Genomic DNA, 7,173 nt, shown 5'->3' with positions numbered 1-7,173 from the left:
TCTAGAAAGCATAATTCTTTTTAAAGCCCTTTGTTATTTTCCCTACTTCTAGGCACTTTCCTTATTCAAGTCTTTCTCCTGCTCCTGAAAGACTGTTTCGTCTAAGCCTGTCTTAGTATCTTTGAACTAGTGAAGAACCCGAGAAAGCTCACTGTGATACAGTGAAATTGAATGCTTCTCATACATTAAAAAATGCAGATTCTGGGCTCTGCTCCAAAATTTGCCCGTTGATGTGATAGAAGTGTTAAAAGAAACTCTGGTTGCAGTAGTTAAGACTTTGGAACAGGACAGAATTGAATTTAAATTCTGGCTCAGCCACTTGCCTGCATTGATTTTTCTGTAAATGGCAACAGAATATCCATGTTCCCATTCTTCTAATCCACCTTTACCACCCAGCACTAGAATATCTTCTTATTTAGCACTTTAACATTTATAAAATGCTGTCACACATCACATACTGTATGTCTCTTAATCCTCTAATTTAGTTGAGATATTAAAATCTGCATTTTCAGATGAAAAAAAAGTGTCACAGAATGTGGTAGAGAGTCTCCAAAAACAACTGCAGTGATTCCTCCCCACCCTGGACACATGGTACAACATGCTGCTCCCCCCATCAAGAGACAGTTTGTTTTCTTTCCCTTTGAACTTGGACTGGCCTTGTCACTTGCTCTGACCAACAGAACATGGTGGAATAAGTGCCACTGCCCGTTCTGGGCCTTCAGAGACCTAGCAGCTTCTGCTTTGCTCTCTTGTGAGGAAGTCCAGGCTATCCTGCTGGAGTGAGGCCATCGTGTGGAGAAGCACTGGAAGATGAGACATCACGTGTAGAAAGAGGCTGCATGGGTGAGAACTGAGGCATGCTAGAAGTCAGCATTCCGGCCCCAGACACGTGAGGGAGACCTTCCTGGATCTTTTGACTCAGCCATCAGCCAACTGAATGCAGTCACATGAACTGCATGTGGAGCCAACACCACAAAGTGGAGCCAAAAACTGCCAAATCAACACACTGTATTGTGATAAGTAATAAAAACCCTTGCTGTTTTAATCCACTAAGTTTGTGTGTGTGTGTGTGTGTGTGTGTGTGTTTAAATTATGCCTTCCTCTGTTATAGAAGATTTCAGATGGTTTACAATGATCTCTATACTCCAACAAGGTGACACCATAATTAGCGAATAGCAGAACCATGGTCAGAGCCCTGGTCATTTGACTTAAGGCTGGTGTGTTCCAACATAACAAAGCCAACGAGCTGGGGAGGGGGTTCTTCCTACTATGCCATGACTGTGCAAGACATATTCCTGCCTCTTCCTTTTATACACCCACTTCCTGGAGTGCTTTCCTTGCTTGCTTTGCCTTTTCAATTCAGTAAACTTTATGTTGTATAATACCGAATATGACTGACCTTTATCCCTGGTTCCTGGGAGGTACCCTCTTGGGCCAGCCCGTGGCTCACTCGGGAGAGTGCGGTACTGATAACACCAAGGCCACGGGTTCGGGTCCTGGGAGGTACCCTCTAAATCTTTGGAGATTCTCAAATGATGAGTCCTTTTGCTATTCATGGTGAGCCCCTGAGACTATGCCTGAGTTTATGCTAATGAGGTGACTCACGGTGGGCCCCTAGGTGGTTTCAAGATGGGGTTGGCCATGCCAGAAAGAACCATATGATTAGAGGATTAGGGCTTTGAGCCACATGATCAGCCTGACCTCTGGGGAGGGGAGAAGAGAGGGTATGGAGAATGAGTTCAGCCTTATGACCAATGATTTAATCAACCATGCCTACATAATGGAACTCCAGTAAAAACTCTGGACACTGAATCTCAAGTGAGCTTCCTGATTGGTAATCATACATTGTGTTCCAGGAGGGTGGCATGTTCCCAAGGAAATGGAAGCTTCACATTTGATATCTGGGAGGATATCTGGAGGATAACCTATGCATCTCTTCATTTGGCTGGTGCTAATGTGTATCCTGTATAATAAAACTGTAATTGTAAACATAGCACTTTCCTGAGTTCTATGAGTCATGGTAGTGAATTATCAAACTGAGATGGTAAAGTGGGAACCCCTTAATTTGTATAGTCAGTCAGAAGTACAGGTGGCCTGGGAACCCACTGGTTGGTGTCTGAAGGAAAAGTCTTGTGGATGACCACGCCTTTAACCTCTGTGCTAACTCCGGATGGCCAGTGTCAGAACTGCATTGCAATTTACAAACACTTATATGGCATTTGCTACTAGATAATGTAAGTGCTCTACAAAACTGAATTCATTTAATTCTCATGGCAGTCCTTTGAAGTAGGTCATCCTCATTTTACAGATGAGGGGGCTGAGGCACAGAGAAATTAAATGACTGCCTGACTTGTATGTGGCAGAAACAACTGATTCTGTTTATGTATTGGTGCATGTATTTAAGTATAGGTGGTAGATGAAGAGAGAATGGAGGAGAGAGATTTGGAGAGAAGAGAGAAGCCATACTAACTTTAATAGGCCATAAGAGTTTTTCATTTTTTCATTCAAAAACGTTTAACAAATATTGAGCACCAGCTACGTGTCCAGCACAGTGTGCTAGGAGCTGTGATAAAGTAAGACTGACCCAGCCTTTTCCTTCCCTCATGGAGCATACAGTCTACCACAGGAGACAACACTACATAAGGACACAATTACTGTTCTGCAATTCCATCACTTGTAGCCTGTGAATGTGTTCTAGCCACTTGATTATACTGTTCTGTACACTATTGAGTTGTATTGTTCTCTGGGATGGTCAGGTCCATCGTATGCTTCTGTTTCTTTCTCCCCTTTTGCAGAAATTTTTAAACAGCAGCTCAGACAACATTGGCAGTGCTGTTCTGCCTGGCATCACTGAGTGTGTCCTCAGTCTTTGACCCATGGAATCTCAGAGTTATGAGGCTACAAAGGGACTCTGTATCATCTCCTTGAAGGTCTTGCATTATCTCTTCTTGTCTTTGGATTGATAAAACTTTTCTGTATTTTTTTAAGCAACATTTTTACTGACATAATTGTAGTTTCTCACACAGCTGTAAGAAATAATAGAGAGTTCCCTTGTATACTTTGCCTCATTTCCCCCAATGATAACATTTTACAAATGCTAATGTCACAACCAGGATATTGACACTGATATAACCACTAATCTTATTCAGATTTTACAGGTTTCACTTGTACTCATTGTGTGTGTGTGTGTTTAGTTTTAAACAATTTTATCGCGTGTTGGTTTATGCATCCATCATTACAGTCAAGATACTGAACAGTTTCAATGCCTATGGATCCCTCACAAAGTGCCTTTTTTATAACCACACCTACCTTCCTCTCTGTCCCTGCCCCAGCTCCTGGCAACCTATAATCTGTTCTCCATTTCTAAAATTTTGTCACTTCAAAAATATTATATAAATGGAATCATACACTACATACTTCTATGTTTTTAAGAATAGCTGTTCTCATGTCATAACACTCTACACAAGATCATTTTTCAGAGAATCAATATATTAGATACAAATATAACCATGGAATTATAAAGGAGTTTTTCAAATTACTCCGCTTTTTGAGAGTCAAGACATCTAAATCATGGAAATATTGTCAACTTAGAAAAAGTAAAGTTCTGACTTTAGGGGCAATTATTTGCTGTAACCCTATATTGAATCTTATGAAAATTAAAAAATAAAATGAGTACTAAATTACATTCATATTGAGAACAAAAAGTCCATTCCTTAGCATAAGCCCATCAAGGATAAGCATAATTGATACAGGGTTGGGGAGGGACTCCTGAATTTATTTTGCTTTTTATGAAATCCACTTCATGAGATTTCCTCTGGAACATTTTCTGTTGGCATTACTTTTTATCTTCTTTTGTCTAACCTATTTTTGAAGAGGGTTAAAAATATTAAAAATGCAAAAACTGATCAAGGCAAGTGTCTTTGAATAAGACACTGAATATTACTACATATTAATCTCATAAGTTTGGGAAATGTATATGGCAAACTAGGCATAAAAGTCAGTGTGGTTTGAGGTAGCACATCAGCATCAGTGATCTTCTAGTGGCAGCAACTTTATAGCCTGGTACTGAATCTTACTGTACCAAATCCTCCTAGTTCCCCTAAAGAGGCTTCTAATGTGGGTATACCATCTGGAGAACACACCATGCTTTACTGAGAAAGCTGCTATGGAGAGAAACTGCTCCTGTGACAGAGCCAAACCACTGGCTTGCAGAATGCCTCCATCAACAGACTGGGCACACCTTCAGAAAACTGGACTCAGCTCTGCAAAAAGATGAAGGTATGAGTTCACAGACGCATGCAGTTAAGACTGTCTGTCACCTATGCTTTGGACACGTGTAGTACAGTGGTTCTCATAGTGTGGTCATCACACCAGCAGCAGTAGAATTACCTGGGGATTTGTTAGAAGTATGTGAATTCTCAGGCCCCACCGCAGACCTCCTGAATCAGAAACTGAAATTGGAGCGCAGAAATCTGTGTTTTAAGAAGCCCCAGGTGATTCACATGTATGCTAAAGTCTGACAACCACTGCTTTAGTGAAATGTCTGTTCTCTGTTTCCTGAGCATCTGGTTATGACAGTCAACTATAGAGTTCTTTTATCCAAGTGACAGGGCTCAAGTCAAGTGCTGAAAAACATTAGGGACTGGACACCTGGTAAGGCCAGTCTGAGAGTTAAAATTTTCTAAGGCCCTTTAAGACAAAGTATGTGTGTCTTGCAGGTCAGGAAAAATGGGGCAGTGGGAGAAAGATAACTTACATTACACGAACAGACTACTTCATGAACTGCACCAAAGCAGCATTGCAATTTGGAATCAGGTGGTTCGAAGTGTCTCATCTTGGTCAAAGCAAGCCTGCGGCCTTATTGTTTAGAGCTATGCCTTGTCAAATTAGTTGCATGGCTACTGTATTTCAAGCTTAACTTGGACAGACAGGCCTGCCAGGCACAAATTTCTCAAGCAGATGATGTTAGAGAGGACAAAAATTATCCACTGCAAAACTGCGAGGACAGATGACACTCAGCAGGGATGGCAAGCCAAATCTGCAGGATCCATAATACAATTGGCTAGCCCTAGGGACCTGGCCTCTTTGAAGTGGAAGAGATGACAAGAATGAGCCATCAAATAAACTCACCAGGCTGGAAAAGATGCAAAGCTTTTATTCCCACCACAAAGAAACAAAAGTTTGAAAGATTAAAATATTCCTAAAGGAATCACAACACAATAATGGAAGCAGAAATCCTTGAGACATATTAGCAAAAATGGCTCACATCTTTCCTCTCCTACCTTCTTTGGCCTCTCTCCCATAAGTGAAAGATGAGTTTTGCTAGATTAGGTAGCAGTTGGAATTAGTTTTATTCATCAGCAATATCGGGAATAAAGGCAGAGCCCGCAGGAATGTGGGCTCCAGCAACAAGTAATCATTATTGCAAAAATCAAATTCCCCATCTCATTTCTAATACGCCTGTACGTAACCCTAGAGCTGAGCTTCACAGTGTTATAAATCCAGCACACAGACATGGAGCAGTGGGATATGGAGCCCCTTGTGTATCTAAAAGCTCTGTCCAGCAAGAGAGATATATGACAGTAACTTTCTTCCCATTGCTTTTGCAATAAAATCCACCCAGAGCTCCAGGAAGAGTTAGGAATGTAATTCAGCTTCAGTAAATCAAGATGAAAATTAAGATGGCCAGATATGTAGCAGCCTGCTCAGGTATATGGAGAATTTGAAATTTATTGCCCTAGTAATGGGTATCAGCAGATTATCTAATTATGGGGAGAAAGAAGAAATATTGCTCTCTGGGGTAAAAAGCTAAATGCTCTAATCCATTAAACCACCACATCTCTGCCAAAGCTAGATTAATATTAAAGTTCATGTAACATCTGACTTTTTTAAGGAATAAAGTCAAATATTAGGAGAAAAATATAAATGAAAAAGCTATAGTTCACAGTAATTCTACTTTGACTACTTGTCAAATAGTGTTATTTTATCTTTCCTTGTGATGTACACGTACCTGATTATAATAGAGTTTTATTCTTTCCTAACAACGTATTTGCTTAAATTTTTATCAATGTGTCTTGAAGCTATTCTGAGCAGACTTTCAGTAGGGCTCTCATGAATTAGATATGCTTTTAAGGGGCACTGCGAATATGATGCACTGGCAGCATGGGATTCTCCCTATCCATCCTGTCCCTACCTTCCTGCCTTTGTCCCTGAGGAAAACCTAATGTACCTATTACTGTGGTTAACCATGGCTTCAGGTATAACTGAGTGGAGTCAATGCCAGACCAATGTTTAATAGGGAGTAAAAATGAAAATCCCCATTTTTCTGTAAAAAACCTTAAGGAAATAATCTTATTGCTTCACTGGATGGGGATGGGGATGGGGTGCTTAACTGGGAAGTCATGTGATGGATGGATGGTTACATCACTCTTGNAAATTTTTAAACAGCAGCTCAGACAACATTGGCAGTGCTGTTCTGCCTGGCATCACTGAGTATGTCCTCAGTCTTCAACCCATGGAATCTCAGAGTTATGAGGCCACAAAGGGACTCTGTATCATCTCCTTGAAAGTCTTGCATTATCTCTTGTCTTTGGATTGATAAAACTTTTCTGTATTTTTTTAAGCAACATTTTTACTGACATAATTGTAGTTTCTCACACAGCTGTAAGAAATAATAGAGAGTTCCCTTGTATACTTTGCCTCATTTCCCCCAATGATAACATTTTACAAATGCTAATGTCACAACCAGGATATTGACACTGATATAACCACTAATCTTATTCAGATTTTACAGGTTTCACTTGTACTCATTGTGTGTGTGTGTGTGTTTAGTTTTAAACAATTTTATCACGTCTTGGTTTATGCATCCATCATTACAGTCAAGATACTGAACAGTTTCAATGCCTATGGATCCCTCACAAAATGCCTTTTTTATAACCACACCTACCTTCCTCTCTGTCCCTGCCCCAGCTCCTGGCAACCTATAATCTCTTCTCCATTTCAAAAATTTTGTCACTTCAAAAATATTATATAAATGGAATCATACACTACATACTTCTATGTTTTTAAGAATAGCTGTTCTCATGTCATAACACTCTACACAAGGTCATTTTTCAGAGAATCAATATATTAGATACAAATATAACCATGGAATTATAAAGGAATTTTTCAAAT

The sequence above is a fragment of the Galeopterus variegatus genome, unplaced genomic scaffold (genome assembly GCF_000696425.1).
Source record: "Galeopterus variegatus unplaced genomic scaffold, G_variegatus-3.0.2 Scaffold5909, whole genome shotgun sequence".
Taxonomy (NCBI): domain Eukaryota; kingdom Metazoa; phylum Chordata; class Mammalia; order Dermoptera; family Cynocephalidae; genus Galeopterus; species Galeopterus variegatus.
This window is presented reverse-complemented; position numbering follows the sequence as displayed.